Source organism: Octopus sinensis, linkage group LG15 (genome assembly GCF_006345805.1).
Source record: "Octopus sinensis linkage group LG15, ASM634580v1, whole genome shotgun sequence".
Taxonomy (NCBI): Eukaryota; Metazoa; Mollusca; class Cephalopoda; order Octopoda; family Octopodidae; genus Octopus; species Octopus sinensis.
In genome coordinates this window covers 32,136,457-32,156,117 of record NC_043011.1, presented here as the reverse complement: position 1 = coordinate 32,156,117, position 19,661 = coordinate 32,136,457, and the positions used below count along the sequence as shown (strand labels likewise).

The following is a 19,661-nucleotide window of genomic DNA, read 5'->3' as shown; positions in this document are numbered from 1 at the left end:
CCAAGGTGCCATGCAGTGGGACTGAACCTGGAATTATATGGCCGGGAAGCAAACTTCTTACCACAAAGTCACGTCTGCACCTTTGAACATATTCATAATATCATATACATACAGACATTGCTAGTAGGCTGAATGGCCGCATACAAACTCTGATGCAATCTATTTATCTACCTATCTATCTTTCCATCACACTCACTCTATTTTACTATTTCACTCATTACCTCATTACCTACAACACCCAATCCCTTCCACCTTTCTTGCTCTCTCTCTCTCTCTCTCTCTCCTTATCTACCTACCGATCTATCTTATCATTTGACCTACTATATTTGATGGCATATTAAATGCACCAGGGACAAAAAGTATTTGGTGCTTTAAAGCCTGTATTATAAAGGCAACTTAGCATACAAAACTCAAGGTGATCTTTTTTGGAACATCATTTTCAGAAAAAGGTGAGCCCCATATGCCATCATATATGACACTTAGTGTGCAAATGATTGCATTGTATCTGCAAGGAATTACCCAAAGAAGTTGGTATATTAACAGTACTGATGTATATACATACACACAAATGGAAATTGGAAATTGTAGTTAAACGATGATGATGATGAAGATATATATATATATATATATATATATATATATATATATATATATATCATCATATTGACATGGGTTTGACAGTTTGACATAGAGCTGGCCAGTTTCCGACTGTATGTTGTGGCATGGTGTATATATATATATATATATATATATATATATATATATTATATATATATATATATATATATATATCAAATAATGTTTGTTTTTATGTTCAGCTATAATAAAAACGATTTTACATTAATCTGATGGGTTACTCTATACTTTTGTAGAATACAAATTTACTATTCTTACTTACACAAGAATGTTCTTGACAGTGACTGTGAATTTTCGGCCAGGGCCACCTAAACCATCATTCGATGATGGCTTAGCTAACCGAAACTTCTAAGTCACTGACAACAACACTGTTCTACAATATATATCAGTGCTCCGCAACCGGTATGTCGTGGCACACTGATGATGCTAGATGTGCCGCAGTGCAACCTGAATATAATTTTTTTCCTCTTGAATTATACTTTTACTTCAGGTGATATATATATATATATATATATATGTAAATATCAAAATCAAAATCGAAATTGATCAACATCAATGGAAATTGTAGCTGTGATACCAGTGCCTGTGGCACGTAAGCGAACCATTCGAACGTGGTCGTTGCCAGAGTGCCGGTGGCACGTAAGCGAACCATCCGAATGTGGCCGTTGCCAGCGCCACTCCGAAGGGCCTCCGTACCGGTGGTACGTAAAAAGCACCATCCGATCGTGGCCGTTTGCCAGCCCCGACTGGCACGTAAAAAGCACCCACTACACTCACGGAGTGGTTGGCGTTAGGGAGGGCATCCAGCCATAGAAACATTGCCAGATCAGACTGGGCCTGGTGCAGCCTTCTGGTTTCCCAGACCCCAGTTGAACCGGCCAACCCATGCTAGCATGGAAAGCGGATGCTAAATAATGATGATGATGATGATGATATATATACATAAACAATAATGTTTGGTTTATGTTGTTGACAGTGACTTGGAACATTCAGCCAGCTAAGCCATCATTGGACCGTCTAAAGTGAACACTGACACACACAACAATGCTTGCACCATTATGATGGCATTAAGGGGAGGGGTGGAAGTCAACATAGAAAATAAATAATTTTAATTCAGTACACAGATGTGCTTCTATATTTGACTGAGTGTTTGAATGACTGATTAACTGACTGACAAACAGACAGATAAAAACAATACATGTACATACACAATGCTGAACAACCATACAACACTATACATACATGATATATATATACATATATATATTATTATATATATATATATATATGAAGACATGTTGGGGCAAGCGAAATCGAAATCGAATTGAACCAGCCAGGATCCCTGGTCTGGTGGTACGTAAAAAGCACTATCCGACTCGTGGCCGATGCCAGCACCGCCTCGACTGGCTTCCGTGCCGGTGGCACATAAAATACATCAATCCGACCGTTGCCGTTGCCAGCCTCGCCTGGCACCTGTGCAGGTGGCACGTAAAAAGCACCCACTACACTCACGGAGTGGTTGGCGTTAGGAAGGGCATCCAGCTGTAGAAACATTGCCAGATAAGACTGGAGCCTGGTGCAGCCTTCTGGCTTCCCAGATCCCCGGTCAAACCATCCAACCCATGCTAGCATGGAGAACAGACGTTAAACGATGATGATGATGATGATGATATATATACAGTAATACCTTGATACACAAGTTAATTTGTTCCCAGCGACCATTTGTAAAGCGAAAACTCCTAAAGTAGAGCAATAATTTCCCATAGTAGCAATGTTATAAATCATAATTCATTCCCAGGAAAATAATTTTACCTATATTTATAATATTTGTAAATAAATGGCAATAAAACAACAGTAGAATGTATTTTATGTGAAGTAAAAAGAATGTCAAGATCATTTATGATAAAAAAATATTATTATAATTATTCCTGAATCACTTTCACTCACACTAGACTTGCGCACTTCATCACTTTTAGATGTGATTGCCAATTCACAAGCACTCATAAATGGACTTACTCTCTCTCTTTTACTCTTTACTCTTTTACTTGTTTCAGTCATTTGACTGCGGCCATGCTGGAGCACCGCCTTTAATCGAGCAACTCGACCCCGGGACTTACTCTTTTGTAAGCCCAGTACTTATTCTATCGGTCTCTTTTGCTGAACCACTAAGTGACAGGGACGTAAACACACCAGCATTGGTTGTCAAGCAATGCTAGGGGACAAACACAAACACACACATATATATATATATATATATATACAACAGGCTTCTTTCAGTTTCCGTCTACCAAATCCACTCACAAGGCATTGGTCGGCCCGGGGCTATAGCAGAAGACACTTGCCCAAGATGCCACGCAGTGGGACTGAACCCGGAACCATGTGGTTGGTTAGCAAGCTACTTACCACACAGCCACTCCTGCAACTTGTAGATTTCTTTTTAAAAAACAAGTCTAGAATTGTTTACTTAGAAGAAGCCTTTTTTCGCTCTCTATAAATTTCTTAGTAACATGCAGAAGCATTTGTTACGGTAGTAGAAACTTTTGCACCTTAAGGCAGCGAGCTGGCAGAAACATTGGCATGCTGGGCGAAATGCTTAGTGGTATTTCGTCTGCTGTTACATTCTGAGTTCAAATTCTGCCGGGGTCAACTTTACCGTTCATCCTTTCGGGGTTGATAAATTAAGTACCAGTTACACACTGGTGTCAATGTAATCAACTTAATCCCTATGTCTGTCCTTGTTTGTTCCCTCTAAGGGCAATAGAGGGGGCAATAAAGAAATAAGAAACTTTTGCACCTTGTTCAAAATTTGGATCTTGTGCTTGAAAAATTTCAGCTCACCATACAAAAGTGAGCTGAAAAATAAAACTTGTAAACCCAGGGTCTCATAAAGCAGGTCCTCATAACGTGAGGTATTACTCTATATATATATATATATATATATATATAGTCATACGCAGTGCATTCTCAAAAGTATGCACATACAGACTCTGACTCTCGCACATGCATAATCACCGGTCTACACACACACACAGTGCTTATTATATTTACACAAACAGACAGATACAAGACTTATCCTAACGCTAAAATGTAGAACAGTTATAGAAATCAATAAAGAAAGAGAGTTGAAAACAATCTGGGAACAATCAATACATGATATAATATGAATGTGTCATTTAATTTTTCTTTTTTCTTTCTTTTTCCCTCCTTTGCCTTCAACTCAGTTAACTCTGCCAAGTAGGTCCTTTGTTTCTGAATGTGATGGTTTAAGTCTGTTTATCCCGCCTCACTTGCAGAAGCGACTATCTCTATTGCTTTCACAAATGTGAGAGAGAGAGAGGGGGGAAGGAGAGAGAGAGAGAGAGAAGTAGAGGGAGAGAGAGAATCAGAGACATGGGGTTGTAAAAGAACATAACTTTCTATATTCTTGTTTGCAAATGAATCTATTCAATTGAAACAGAAAGCAAAAAAAAAAAATGAATATTTTAGGTTAATTGATACGTATATGCATACATACATACACACATACATATATACATGCATACACACACACACATATATACACAAACACACACATACATATATACACAAATACACATGTATACATATATATACATGTATCAGTTCATGCATGTATACATGCACACTCACACACATATATATGACAATGTGTATGTTGTGGTTTACGGGCATGAAGCATAAAAGTGCATGCACAATATTCACTTGTATCTAGTTTGTTTGATGTCTGTGTCTTTAATATAGGTAAGTGTATAATTAACTCCATACACCATTTCTAAAAATGCTTTAAATCCAGCAAGGATCACTAACATCCACTTAGATGCAAGCTTCCATATCATTTGATTTAATTATATAATGGCTTACACATAAATACATATAGTTTTTTACAACTTAGTCAGGAGGCAAGGAATAGTGCTTGTGACCTTCACAGGCTCTCCGAGACTAGTCAGATCGATGCAATTTATATTCAGCTTAAAACATCTGTGAAGTCGATGTCTGATTGCAAATATGCTTGTAAGGAGGAAATTCCAGAAGCATGACGTTTTAAGAATGGAAAGAATTGATGTAGTGCTTAGTGCTAAGGGAAGAGACTGGGGTGAGGTGCAGTGGGGAGGGTGAAGTAGTGTACTAGGTGAGCTCCAGTGGAAATGGTTTGCAATGAGCTACTGTAGAAGAACAATGGCCTTTGTAGTAGTGACGGAACAGGCAGAAAGAGGAGCTAATGCATCTGTGGGCCAGAGGTGTTGATTGTTGGTTGCTGAATGACTCTTTCCAAATTGGTTGGATGGCCTTCTGCCCGGTACAGTCTAAAATGTTTCGTAAGCACATCATATACATATGTACACACAGACACACACACACACAAATTTTAAAGAGGGTTGCTGTATAAGGCTAGAAGAGTGTAAGAAGGTACAAATTAAACTACAAAAGGAAAAGAAAACTGTTCTGTTTTTTTTTTTTTTTTTTGTAGTTACCTTTCTGTAAAGTTGCAGTTTTACCTTGTATTTCTATATTTCGGGGTAAAGGCCCCTCCTCCAGGACATTTTAAAAAGCGGAAGTTGGAAAAGGTCATTGCTCCTGGCCTTACACAACAACATTCCTTAAAGTTATACTACACAATGATCTACCAAAAGTACCTCATATATATATATATATATATATATATATATACACACACAAGCAAAATGCCCCCCATCCAATGGACGATGCTGAATCATATCTGCTGAATAAAAAGCAATCAGTGTTTTCTTTTCATTAAAAAATAATTAAGCATGCCTTTATTTCAATAAAATTTTTGGTTTTGTTAAACGAAGTTAAGGCAAAAGAAAAAGAACTTGTTGAGAAACCAAATAGTCTTTCCTTCCTTTAAGCCAAGTTTGAAGAAAATATCTTTTGCATCTTACTTTTTTGGTTTCTTAAATATACTGCACATTTTGTGGCATTATTTCAAGCCAGTCAGCTTTTTTTGTGCTAAACTGCACGTGCATTTTTCTCGTGCACGTGTAGTATTGATCGCAACAGCTGATGTACTTGTGCATACAAATGCACGTTGCCATGACTTTATCGATCGCATTCTCACCTGGAATCGATTTTTGTAATTTTTTCAAGATTTATACACATCCTGATACCGTCAGTATCTACATATCAAATTTGAGCGCAATTGGATGGAGGATGCCTGAGATCCTGGAAGACACACACACAGACAGACAGAACGAATTTTATATAATATATATATACATGAAGAAAATAAGAAAATGGAGATACACCATTTAATAAAAATTTATTATCTGCAAAAATCAAACATAGTCTCTTACAGCTGTTTCAATTAAACCTAAACAGATTAAATAGCAATTATTAAAATCATTATATTAGGCAAAATCTCTTCAGAGGGGTAGAAAAAAGATATACAGTTAGGTTTTTATGTGTTGTATTTTAGAAACATCACAGCTGACTGAATATTATTTTATGGCTAAGTAACAGAGATACCCGGCATTGCCCGTGTCACATGGAATTAGACTTTTCTTTTATATTTTCTCTAATGAACTGGAATACCTACGATTCGAATTTCATCAACATTGGAGATTAAGAATTTTAATTAGGGTTCTTTCCCTCTTTATACACCCTAAAAAAATTCTAATCATGACATATTTATCCCATACTACTCATCTCTGTACCCAGATTCCAAAATCCGAATTTTATAAAACCTATTCAAAGGATTTTGCTCTTGAAAAATGGAGCACACGGAGCTCTAAAATGTGGGAGTTAAGGCTCCTATTGGGCAGGGGTGTCTTAAAGTCAACCAGAGAAGTTGAATTGTTAATTATATCTATTGTTGAAATTTCTTTGAAATCAGAAATATATGAATGTTCACTGGGTTTGTAAAAGAGAGCAAAGCTACAGGAAACCAAAAGATGAATGATCACAATAAGCAGTCAGCTACCCTACTCTAGTCGTTACCACTCCCCAATGTAAGATTCCTCATCATAAAGGTGACCAGCACAGCCGTAAGATGCATTACGGATCTATAGCTATTGGAAGGGTGTGACTCAACCCAAATAGACATTAACAACTGTGTGATGTGAGGGCTAAGGAGAAATGAAAGTGTCATCTCTGGAGTTAGCCAATGATCACTATGCCGATAAGCAACTGAACAGAATAAATTTGCAATCTATAAATCTCTTTGAATGACCAATCACTTATCTGGAAAGGCCTTTAAATCAATGTTACCATCTGGGGGTTATCTCTGACCCAGTGATAATAAAAAGACTCGAAGGAGGTCTGCAACCAAATAACTTTACTCAAAACTAGCAGTATCGCCTGGCGTTGCTCGGGTTTGTTTTGACCCTTTAGAATTGGAATTTTTGAAAAGTAAAAATTTTGCATTATGTAGCTTGTTATTCTCTTTAAGTGAACATTTTTCTGGTTGAAATACACCGTAAAATGGCAACACTGCAGTCAAAACATCGTAAAAAAAATAGGGATTTTCATAGAAAAAAAAGCACCTTTTCGATGTAAATAATTTTGGTATTAACATGGTCCGATTTGAATTTTTTCTTCTTCGGAAGGAAGAGCAAGCCTTCTTCTAACATACTCTCAATTTCGGTCAACTTGCGCCACAGGGTCTCGGAGGAGATAGTGTTAGTTGAAGGCTACCAAACCTGCCATACACAGACAACTTCAGCTTTATATATAGAGAGATAACACTTTGCAACTGAATCAGGGGAGATAAAAATGCCTCTCCTTTACTTGATAATTTATGCACCACATTGCAGAAATCACAATCTAAATATATCTCAAAGCAAACTCTTACACTGTTGTACCATTGAATTACAAACAATACTCATCTTGTATGCTCGGGTGACTCACAGCTTCCAAGACTACAATTGTATTTGTCTTGGCTAAGGAAAAATGACTAAATTGTGGGTGTTAGGCCCCATTAAGAAGTTGAAATTTTAGGAATATTACTTCATTTGTGTCTAATATCTATAGTTAAAATTTCATCAACAGCAAAAATATATGAATTTTCAAGGGGGTTATTGCCTCATTAATGAACTCCACTTACTTTCAAACATAAACTGCCCTTATGCATAGAATATAATTTCCAGATTTCATAAAGATCTATTCAGTACTTTTAGTCATAAAAAATGACTAAAATTTGTGAGTTAAGGCTCCCGTTAGGAGGTCTTAGAACCCTCATGAGAAGCGGAAACTTTGGGGATACTTCTTGATGAATGTCAATTACCTGTGGTTGAAATTTCATCAACATTGGAAATTTATGAATTTTCATAGGGGTTCTGCCCCCTTTAAGAAGGGCATTCAACCATAGAAACTATGCTAAAGCAGTCACTGGAGCATGATGCAGCCCTTGGACCTATTGGATCCTGTCAAACTATCCAGCCCATGCCAGCATTAAACATGAATGTTAAATAATGATGACACTTTCACATAAATATACACATGTAACTGCATGTACACAATCATCAATGAGTATGGTTGTGTACTAAATTATAAAAACTGAAAGTATAGTTTCAAACAACATGAAACAGAGGTTCCTCCTCCTCATCATCATCATTTAACGTCCGTTGTCCATGCTGGCATGGGTTGGACGGTTTGACCAGGGCTGGTAAACTGGAAGGCTGCACCGGGCTCCATACTCCAGTTTTCTATGGCTGGATGCCCTTCCTAACACCCACCACTCCGAGAGTGTAATGGATGTTTTTATGTGCCACCAGCACAAGTGCCATTTGCGTAACACCAGTATCTGTCACGACTGCAGTTTTGCTTGGCTTGATGGGTCTTCTCAAACAAGACATAATGCCAAAAGTCTCGGTCATTGCCTCCATGAGGCCCAGCACTCGAAAGGAACTCAGCCACTTTGCCTCCATGAGGCCCAACGCTTGAACGGTGTTCTTTATGTGCCACTAGCATGGATGCCAGTTACATGATACCAATATTAGCCATGACTATGATTTCACTTTATCTGACAGGTCTTCTCAAGCACAGCATATCGCCAAAGGTCTCAATCACTAGTCATTGCCTCTGTGAGGCTCAAAGTTCAAAGAACATGCTTCACCATTTCACCCCATGTCTTCTTGGGTCTACCTCTACCATAGGTTCTCTCCACAGCTAGAGTTCAGCACTTCTTTACACAGCTGTCCTCGTCCATACGCATCACATGACCATACCAGTACAGTCGTCTCTCTTACACATCACATCTGATGTCTCTTATGCCTAACTTTTCTCTCAAGATGCTCACACTCTGTCAAAGTGACAGTGCAAGAGAAACATATATTATAATTTGATTGACATTTACTTTGAAATATCACAGGCTATGAGGGGGTACTGAAAAGTTCCTGGCTCTAAAAGTATCACGAAAAGGCCTGGTTGGAGGCCCAACCATCCAATTTCTTTTGCAGGGCTTAGAAAAACTGAAAGGCCACTGGAATAAGTGTGTGAATCTGAGAAGGGGAATATATTCAATAAAATCATATTTAACTGATCCTCCTGTATTTTCTTTCACATAAAGCCAGGAACTTTTCAGCACTCTTTCATGTGTGGTTTATTCAAGCTGACATTTTGAATAAGTCATATAGCCAGCAAAACACTGAGGTTACTGTCAATACAATTATAATTAATTTTAGACTCAACATTTGTATTCAGTCGCATATATATATTCAGTCACTGTTCACTGTTTTTAAGCATATTTTTTTATCTTTAACACTAACCCCATGGAGTGGGCTATGCTAGGGCACTGCCTTGAAGGTCAAACAAATTGAACTTGGTGTGTTTTGTTTCCTTTTTCAAGCCTGGTACTTATTCTACTAGTCTCTTTTGCCAAACTGATAGCTTACAAGGACATAAACTAACAAAGGCTGTCAAGCAATGGTGGGAACAAATATAACAATGATACACACACACATATATATATATATATATATATATATAAGAAATATTGAATTTCTAAATCTCTCGTAGAGACATGTACGGTGGTGGGGTGATAGAATGGTTGTATACTGTCAATCTAACAAGAACGTGACAGTAGGGGGTACACCACCGCTGTATAGCCCTAGGAAGCATCGAACACCTCCTGATAGCTTTGACACATTTTTTCCCTGTGTCCTTATATACATATACGAAGGGGAGACAAACACCCCCGGCCGCCGGAACTGCATCTAGGGACACCGTGTTTCAGGATCGTTGTCCTTCATCGGCCTAGAGTAGCAGACACCGGTCAGCTGGTGATATTTGCCTCGACTTCGTAATTGTATATATGTATATTCAGTGAAGTCTATTCACTGATTATCAAAATAAGAAATATTGAATTTCTAAATCTCTCGTAGAGACATGTACGGTGGTGGGGCGATAGAATGGTTGTATACTGTCAATCTAACAAGAACGTGACAGTAGGGGGTACACCACCGCTGTATAGCCCTAGGAAGCATCGAACGCCTCCTGATAGCTTTGACACATTTTTTCCCTGGACACATTCTTGTTAGATTGACAGTATACAACCATTCTATATATATATATATATATAACCATCATCGTTTAACATCCGCTTTCCATGCTAGCATGGGTTGGACGATTTGACTGAGGTCTGGCAAACCAGATGGCTGCACCAGACTCAAAGCTGATCTGGCAGAGTTTCTACAGCTGGATGCCCTTCCTAATGCCAACCACTCCAAGAGTGTAGTGGGTGCTTTTACGTGCCACCGGCACGAGGGCCAGTCAGGCAGTACTGGCAACGGCCTCACTCAAATGGTGCTTTTTATGTGCCACAAACACGCTAGCATCAAAGAGTGAAAATTAGTGTTCAAATACTGCATTGGTAGATAAATAGTCTATGACAGGCTTCTTTCAGTTTCCATCTACCAAATCCACTCACAAATCTTCAATCAACCCGGGGCTATAGCAAGAAGACACTTGCCCAAGGTAACACACAGTGGGAATGAACCCAAGACCAAATGGTTAAGAAACAAACTTCTCAAGCACACAGCCACAACTGCACCTATATAAGAATACTTTTGACATTTTCTTTTACTTGCTAGGTCCATAGTAAGGGGCAGGCCCATGATCTTAAAAGGTTCTCTGAGACTGGTGAGTCTGATGCCAGTGATACTTCATTTAAACTAAGGCTTCTTAACGGGAGTTCATACAGCCCCTAAAGGTCCATATAAGATTTTGGGGAACCACAACAGAATAGTAAATTGGGGATCTACAATATTAGTTTAAGAGTCCTTGAAAAAATTTTGCTTTAGATGTATAAAATGGTATGTATTGCAAGAAACAACAAGGTTTCTTTCTCTAACATTTTTTGTAGTTCAGCCTAAACAAGTTAATGTGAGAAAAACAAAATAGGAATTTTGAAAGAAGTTTCTATAAAACTAGTTTTTAAACATTGAATGGCTATGGGGGTCCACCAGAATAAAATAGTAATCAAAGGGGTCTATAGATAAAAAAAAAAAATGGTTGAGAACCCCTAATTTAAACTCTTCTAGGTCAAAACTTGCAGATAGACATAAGCACAGGGCTGATACTCTGAGAAGGAATAAGTGAATATAGTGGTTAGTGTCAGGTTAGTTTAGGAGGAGGATGTAACAAGGGTGACAGGAGGTGCAAAGGAGAGTGGGTAGGAGATACCTAAACGGTAGAGAAACAATACCAGCTAGCTCTGAAGAACAGGAGATAGAAAGGACAGAGAGAGATGAGACAGCATGTCTGCGGGTCAGAGACTAAGAGACTGTTAGTAATTCAATTCTAAGGTGTCAAGTGGCTCTTCTCTTGATGTACCCTAGAAAGCTTCTGCTTAGCAGCAGGACTATTTCAGATGTGGGAGCAGCATTTCACTGCGGGCCCCCTAAAGTCTGTTGGCAGCTGAAAGATTTTCTGGCCCTGTGAAGACGAACGAGCATTTGAAACGTGGTTCTGGCTCTTCCAAGGATGTGTTTTTACTAAGAAGGGATCACTGGTGATAGTTGAAGCCCAGTATTTGGAGTACCAGTGAGGGTTGAGTGTCACTCATGGTCAGTGAAGGGAGATGTGCAATGGTGTTTTCATGGCAGGAGCAGTACTTGAGTTGTTATTTGTTGTCAAAAATGACACTGTTAGAAAGGACCCACTGAAGGATGCTCTCAAGGAAATCTGTTCATGGAATCAATGGAGGTTTGATATGTGGTGTATGGGTTGCATATGGATTATGCATGACTGGGAAAAGTTAAGGAGGAATGAAAAGGTTTTGTCATCAACATAAGAGGGGGCATTGCTGGACAACCTGGTACATACGTATTGGTGTATATAATGCCACTTCGCCTCTCAAAGGATCTTTGTCTTGCAAGTTACTTGGTGACCCTGCTAGTGCTGGTGCCACGCAAAAAGCATCCAGTCCACACTGCAAATGGTTGGTGCTTGGAAGGGCATTCAGTTGTAAAAATCATGCCAAAACTGACCTCGCCTGTGCTTGTGCCACATAAAAAGTACTCAGTCCACTCTTCTGGATAGTTGGTATTAAAAAAGGCATCCAGCAGTAAAAACTATGCCAAAACAAACACAGAACTCTGGTGCAGGTTCCTGCCTGGCCATCTCCTGTCAAAACGTCCAACCAAAGCCAGCATGGAAGGTGGATGTTAAAAAATGATGATGATGAAGAGGGTGAAAGATAAAAATCAAACCCAGAGGAACACCAGAGGTGATTCAGGGTAGGGCAGAAAAAGCACCATTAGCAAATACCATGATGATACAATCTGATAGGAAGCTACCATTCTGAGAGATAAGAGATGAATGGAACCTGCAAGCAAGTGGTTTTGAAAGAAGATTTGCTGGACACAACTAAAGGTTTAACTGATTACTAAAACAACAACTTCCTTTTATTGGACTTCTGTAAAGCAAGAATGAACCGATTTATGACATAGTAGAGTAGGTCCCTAGTGGATGGTTAAGAAGCTTGCTTTGCAACCATAGCTCCAGCATGATTGATGCCTTGTGAGTGAATACAGTATGCAGAAACTGTGTGGAAGCCTGCAACATATGTGTATGTGTGTGTGTAAGTATGTGAGTGTATCTTTGTGTTTGTCCCTCATCATTGCTTGATAACAGATGTTGGTTTATTTATATCTCTTTAACTCAGCAGTTTCACAACAGACCCCAAGAAAACAAGCACCATGTTTAAAAATAAGTACTGGGGTTGATTTGTTTGACTAAATATCCCTTCAGGATATCCCTTGGAACAATTAAAGGTGAAAGATAAAAGAAATCAATACTTTAACATACAAGGAGAAAGGATCTCTAATCTAATCAGGTCCTAACTCAATCAGTTTTGCCACCATCACAGCTGTGGAATTACCATAAACAGCTAAAGCTAACAAGAGCACAAACATTCTCAGTTGATGGCATTTTATATTCAAAAGGGTTAACTTAGATTGGACACGATTCAAGAAGACCAAACATTCTTCTGGCTTGTCTTTTGTATGCACAAAGACCTGGCAAGTAAAGTAAGATCACATCTGTAGACAACACCAGTGAGCATAACCAGCCCATTTAAAAAGTACCTTTGAATTGTCGGGCAACATGCTGCGCTTGAGGAGACCTATAGAGTCAAATAAATCAAAATCAAATCAAATCACAATCAAATGGAAATTGTAGTTGTGGCCGATGCCAGTGCCACCTGTCTGGCTCCCGTGCTGGTGGCATGCAGTAAGCACCATTCATGCATGGGTCATTGCCAGTGCCGCCTGACTGGCTCCGTGCTGGTGGCATGTAAAAAGCACCATCTGAATGTGGTTGATACCAGTACCCCCACCCCAGCCCTGACTGCTTCCTGTACCAGTAGCACATAAAAAGCACCATCCAAATGTGGCCAATGCCAGGCTGCCTGACTGGCTTCCGTGCCGGTGGCATGTAAAAAGCATCCACTACACTCTTGGAGTGATTGGCATTAGCAAGGGCATCCAGCTGTAGAAACACTGCCAGATCAGACTGATGCAGCCTTCTGGCTTGCCAGTCCCCAGTCAAAACATCCAACCCATGCCAGCTTGGAAGCAGATATTAAACAATGATGATGATGTAAGATTGCATAACAAAGAGTGGCATTCCTCTTAAGGGCCAGCAAAAATGTCAGCCCCTAACAGTTATTAAGCCTAATACTCAATTAATTACTGTTTCCACATCTGAAGCAGTGCTTGCTTCTACACATACAGATATCCTAAGCCAGGCATAAGCAACTTTTATTTAACCCTTCAGCATTTAAACTAGCCATATCTGGCCAAAATATTCTACTTGCTTTTACGTTCAAACCAGCTAGATTTGGCCTCTCACACCTATCCTACAATGTCATTGCAAAAATAGACAATCACGTCATTGAAATATCAAAGCTACAAGGTAATGCATGATTAATTCAGGACAATGTGAATGAATAAGCATTACATTTGACAGAGTAATCTGAAGGCTAAAGGGTTAAAAAGCAAACTGCATGAGACATGACTCATCATCGGACAGACTGCACTACTAAAATAATTCAACATAATCGTTTCATTAGGTGTGCCAGTCAGAGAGCCCTGTGGGCCACAATTTTTCTATGTCTTAGATCATATTAAAAGATGACTGGCATGATATCACGCTCGACTACACTCCCAACCTACAGCCCACAAAAGGCTGTTGTCTCGATCTTTTTTTTCTAACACTGCTATAGTGGGCTTTGTTTCTCAAAATTGTGCTAGCCTAGTGCCAACTCCATTCAGACTCTTGATTCAATTGTCCCTTTGAGTTTCATCACCCATATTGAGTCCATACCCCTAGCTTGCAGACCCTTAACTAACTACTTTCTCCAGTCTCTCATTTTCAGATTGCCAAACCCTTGGAAATTTATTCCTGCCCACGTTTTTTTTTTTACTGCAGCTATTTATGAGGAACATTAACTGTTCAATCTCACCATTCTCAAAGAGCCTATTTAGGCCACTGGTACACACATCTTTTGAACCAAGTAATTAAAATACTCTGAATAAACAAATAGAAGCTCCCTCTTTGGCTGTAGAGTCTTTCATAAAACATATTTACATATCAACTGGAGTGGTTTAACTCTTTCAACACTATCCTGCTTGAAATATCCGATATCAAAATATTTATATTTAAATTCAAATTTGAAACTGAAAAATCGTTATTACATGATAGATAATATCAACTTTCAATAAACATTTGCATTTTATCAATTAAGATACCATATTTTATAGAAGAAAAGACACATGGGCATATTAAATGCATTCTGATTTTAGCAATGCATATTAATTAACCCTTTAGTATTTAATCTGGCCAAAATATTCCACCTGCTTTTATATTCAAACTGGCTATATCCAGCCTCTCACACACACCCTACAATGTCATTCTAAAAGTAAACGATCACGTCATTACAGTCTCAAAGCTATGAGATACTGTAAGGTTAATTCAAAGCAATATGAATAAATAAGCATCACATTTGACAGAATCTGAACGCTAAAGGGTTAAAGCTTATAGGAGGCCCAACTTCACATTTAGGGCCCTAGATGGTATTTTTTGAAACTTCTTTTGAGGAAAAACTGTGCCTCTTATATGCTATCAAATTCAGCTGTTATTTCATTACCTTTCGTAATTGTTGATAATTTTCAAAATTAAAACGCTAAGGCAGAAATTTAGTCACTAAAGGGTTAATCACATTAAGTTCTTATTAAAATATTTAGGGCACTTATTTTGGTAAAGAACTCATGGAACCCATTTTCCGAAAATTACAGAACCTACAATTATAGTTTACAGACAATCCTACCACTATCACCACCACCCTAATTTTAATAAGATATTAAATGAAACAAAACTTGTTTTAGACAAAGAAGATATTCACACATACACACACATATATAAAACAGAACTTGTTTAAAATGGTGAACAGCATTTGTTTTATAAAATAAATGAATGCCAAATTTTATTCAAAGATACTTTATATTGTAGAACCCCAGAAATTTTTTCCTGAAACTCGCTTTTGAGAAACAAATTTAGGGCAATGGTCATGCAACTCATGGTTAGCAATCATTGTAAACCAACCACTTTATAAAACAAAAAGGCTGTCTAATTCATTAGTAAGCCTTTTCTATCAATGTTCTACAAATCACTGTCCCACAGACATCATTTCTCCTCTTTGGCTCTCCCACCACAAACTACTGCAACAGTCTCTGCACTTCTAAACTAGCAAGCTGCATACTACCTCCACCCAAGTTCACCAATCTCTGCTACTTGTCATCTTTACTGCATCTCACAAATCACCCCTATCACTACCACAAATCACTACTACCCTAAACGAGTTTCAGAATAATTCTTCCCAAAGGTTGTAGCTCTCTGAAATTCCCTTTCCATCTATGTTTTTAAAAAATTTTTTTGTCCTTCCTTTTATCACTACAAATATCAACTTATGCACATGCATAAAGAGATGAAATTTGTAGAAGCCAACAACATCTTTGTCTGTGTGTGTATGCCATATTTGATAGCAGAAAAGACGCACCCCGATTTCTGTAGCACATATCTAGGAAGAAAAAATGTTTAGAACACTAAAGCACGTAACATTTAATGCAACTTTGCATATAGGACCCAGTGTAATATCATTTTTTTAGAAAAAACAAAAATTCATCTTATATATTGTACTTGTTTTTGACATGCTACAACAAACTGCAGCTTAATTTACCTTAAATTACACTCAGCTATTTTAACATAGAAAGGACATTCAGATAACGTAATCCAGAATATGCTAAACCTGAAAAGATAAGAAGGAAAGGTCACAGCTCTGGAATACCTTTAATCATTGGTTAGCGCAGCGGTGTATTGGCTGAGTCATTAGTGCGACAGACAAAATGCCATGAGGTATTTAGTCACAGCCCTTTATGCTCTGAGTTTTATCGGTAATCAATAAATAATGTATCGATCAATTTAATATACCTATAATGCATCCTAGATGTGACTGGAATTGTAGTAGAAGATTTAGGGTTGAATAACAAAAACTGAGATTTGTGCATCGGTTATGACCGGCTTCGTCGCAAAAGGTAACTTCATCTGCTAACAGACGGTGTGAACATGTCTGCTTATTGATACTAATAGAGGTGCACCAACGAAACTTTTACGAGCAGGCTACCAGTTCCGCAATCATGACTGTCACGCTTCAGTCTTGTCTGTGATAACATTGCATAACTGTATATGCAGTGGTTTCTTTGGGGTGGAAGAGAATGGGAACAAAGCCAAAATTGTTGGTGGTGCTACTGTTATTGTTGTTGGTAGCTATATAACCACAGGCTGGTTTTTTGAAAGCAGGCCAGTAATCAAACACACTCCAACTGTGACCAGCCCGTGTGTATACATGTACACACCCACACGTATGTGTGTGTGTGTGTGTGTTTGCTAGACTTCATTAACCTAGGTAACACATAATTATTCAAGGTTAGATTTGATTTATGGGATTTGAGGGAGGTTTTTGCTATTTCTGAGCAGGTTGTACAACCGTATCCTCATTGAGGTGCAGTATGAGTGGCATTATTTTTATTTGTCTATTTATTTTGGTTAGGTGCATTGAAGCAGTCTCCGCATTAACCTGACAAACTCTCAGAAAAAAAAAAATTAACTGCTTAACATAAAACTGACTTACAAACACATTTTCTTAAAAACAGACATGAAAATAAAACGTCATATGCCCAATGGCAGCAACCCATAAGTTTTCTCTCTCTCTCTCTCTCTCTCTCTCTCTCATATGTGGTGTGTGTGTGTGTGTGTACAGACGGGAGAAAAGTACTCAATACACGCATTAGAGTTTATCCATCAGAACCTGATGATTCAGTACGTCGCAACTCAGTGTTTCTGGCTATTTGCGACCCTTTCAACCTTGCCATTTGCGATCCTTTAAATAGCAAGAAACTATTGAGTTTACGATGGAAGGAATTATTAACTTGAAACGAGTATCTGTGTGCATGTGCATCCATGTGTGTGTGTGTGTATGTGTGTGTGTGTGTGTGTGCTTCCAAAACTGATAAATAAATAAAAACAAATATTATGCAGAGATTAATATAAAAGAAACTAACCACAAATTACAGCAAACCTGCAATATATTCCTATATATTTACAGACTTCTATAAGGAAACAGTCATGCAATGAGTGACTTAATCGCATAGTGAAACCATGCTGATCAAACTTATATTATCAAAGTCATTCTAGTCGTGGTCATCCCAACTTTTATCTGGGATATCATTATTTAAAAAGACGGTGGGGATATAATTTGAGGGAAATTTAGCTGCTATTTCTAATAAGTGGAGCGAACACATAACAGGTTCTTCGGACGGTCACAGAAAAGGTGATGGCGGGGCGGTTGGAAATGGTTTAGATTTTTGTAAATAGCAACTGTAGCTGCATTTTATTGCTCGTTCGTCTTTTGTCTCTATATGCTGAGTAACATACATCAGATATTACATACATTTATGTACACAATATTTACACAAACATTCACATAAATCACAGACCTGATACATGTTCTATACCTGCCATTAAACATATTCTAGACACCTGTCTACACGCGATGTCTTATATACACATTAGATACATTTGTAAACGCATTCAACATGTATGCACATCAGAAAAATACTCATTTTCGAGGAAGTCCTCGATGTAGACGGTAAACCTGCTAGAAAGAACAGTCAAATATGCCCAACGAAATAGGAGACACTGAAAAGAGTTGTCCAAAGAAATGGTCATCTTTTAAAATGTGTAACCGTAGATCTGCTCGATAGGTACGGACACGGAGCTAAACGACAACTTGCCAAGTATTTATGCTAGATATATACAGAGAAGCCAGCTACATACACCAGCCTTTACGTAGGGCGATGCATTCAGGATGTATATGACGATGGATCTGGCATCGATGTTTGGCGAGGTGTTCCAGTTCGTTTGTTCGATGACCGAAACCATTACATCATAGTGAAGTGATTGAGTATTCTAGAGACACCTGTATCTCTTAACCTAACTCTCAGACAGAATTTAACATGGCACAATGCTTGACAGGCCTGGGACATTTGAATTATAAGGCACAATCCCACACTATGTTGCTATCTGCAAAATTTTGCTCACAAGATCTGTGTCAAATCTAAGGATAGTGTAAAAGATACTTCGTCCAACAAACACATCTACACAGACGTACATACGTGTTCGTTATGTACGTGTATGTTTGCATACACATACATAAGGATGGATATATATATATATATATATATATATATATATATATATATATATATGATGAATGTATGTATGTATGTATATGTATATATGTATATATATACATACATACAAACATACCGGTTTAGATATATTCCACGAGATGACAACAATCAATTACCCTTAATAATAAAGATCGAATAACACTGTGACAATATATAGCATTCAGTAATGTGCACGCTGGGCCATTTACATGACTAACAAGTTGTATTTGATGCTAAAACAAGCAGCCGCCAGGTTTGGTGGATGGAGTCAGCCATTAATAAAAGCAATGCGAACTATCAACATTTAACTAAGTGCTAAGCCAAAACAACAACAGATAAAGGGATCAAAATACAAGCTGACACTCTTGTGCACAGGGTAAATTTAGAGAAAATATCAAACTTACAACGCTTCGCTTAAATTATGCGTTACGGTAAGACTATATCCACGACAATAGATGACTTTCTTCCAAGAGACAGATGCTAAACCGGAACAACATCCGGTTTGAAATCATTAATGGGAGGGAAGAAAAAAAAAAACATTACATCATTGAATGATGGAGATGTCAGGTTCTAACCTGGACAATTAACGGTGGAAACGTTTATTGTATATAAGTTTTCCCCTGTGTTACTGACTCAGATTTAAGTAGGAAACCTGAAATTTATTAATATCTAAATATAGTTTCATATATCTTAGATGGGTAAAACTGAGGGTTTTTTTTTATTATTATGTTTATATGAAAAGAAGATAAACATTTTTATTAT

At 38.0% G+C, this 19,661-nt stretch overlaps 1 protein-coding gene across 2 annotated transcripts in view; it reads right to left on the bottom strand.

The window, feature by feature from the left end:
- LOC115219898 (E3 ubiquitin-protein ligase Praja-1) overlaps window positions 1-19,411 on the bottom strand; it is a 45,847-nt gene extending 26,436 nt beyond the window's left edge. The window contains exon 1 of one of the 2 annotated variants that reach the window (XM_029790205.2): window positions 19,304-19,411. The gene's annotated coding sequence lies outside the window, so the exon portion shown is untranslated. Of the gene's footprint in view, window positions 1-16,599; window positions 16,740-19,303 lie in introns of those variants that run through there. The other variant, XM_036509605.1, reaches the window with a different exon arrangement.
- Between the last annotated feature and the right edge of the window lie 250 nt (window positions 19,412-19,661).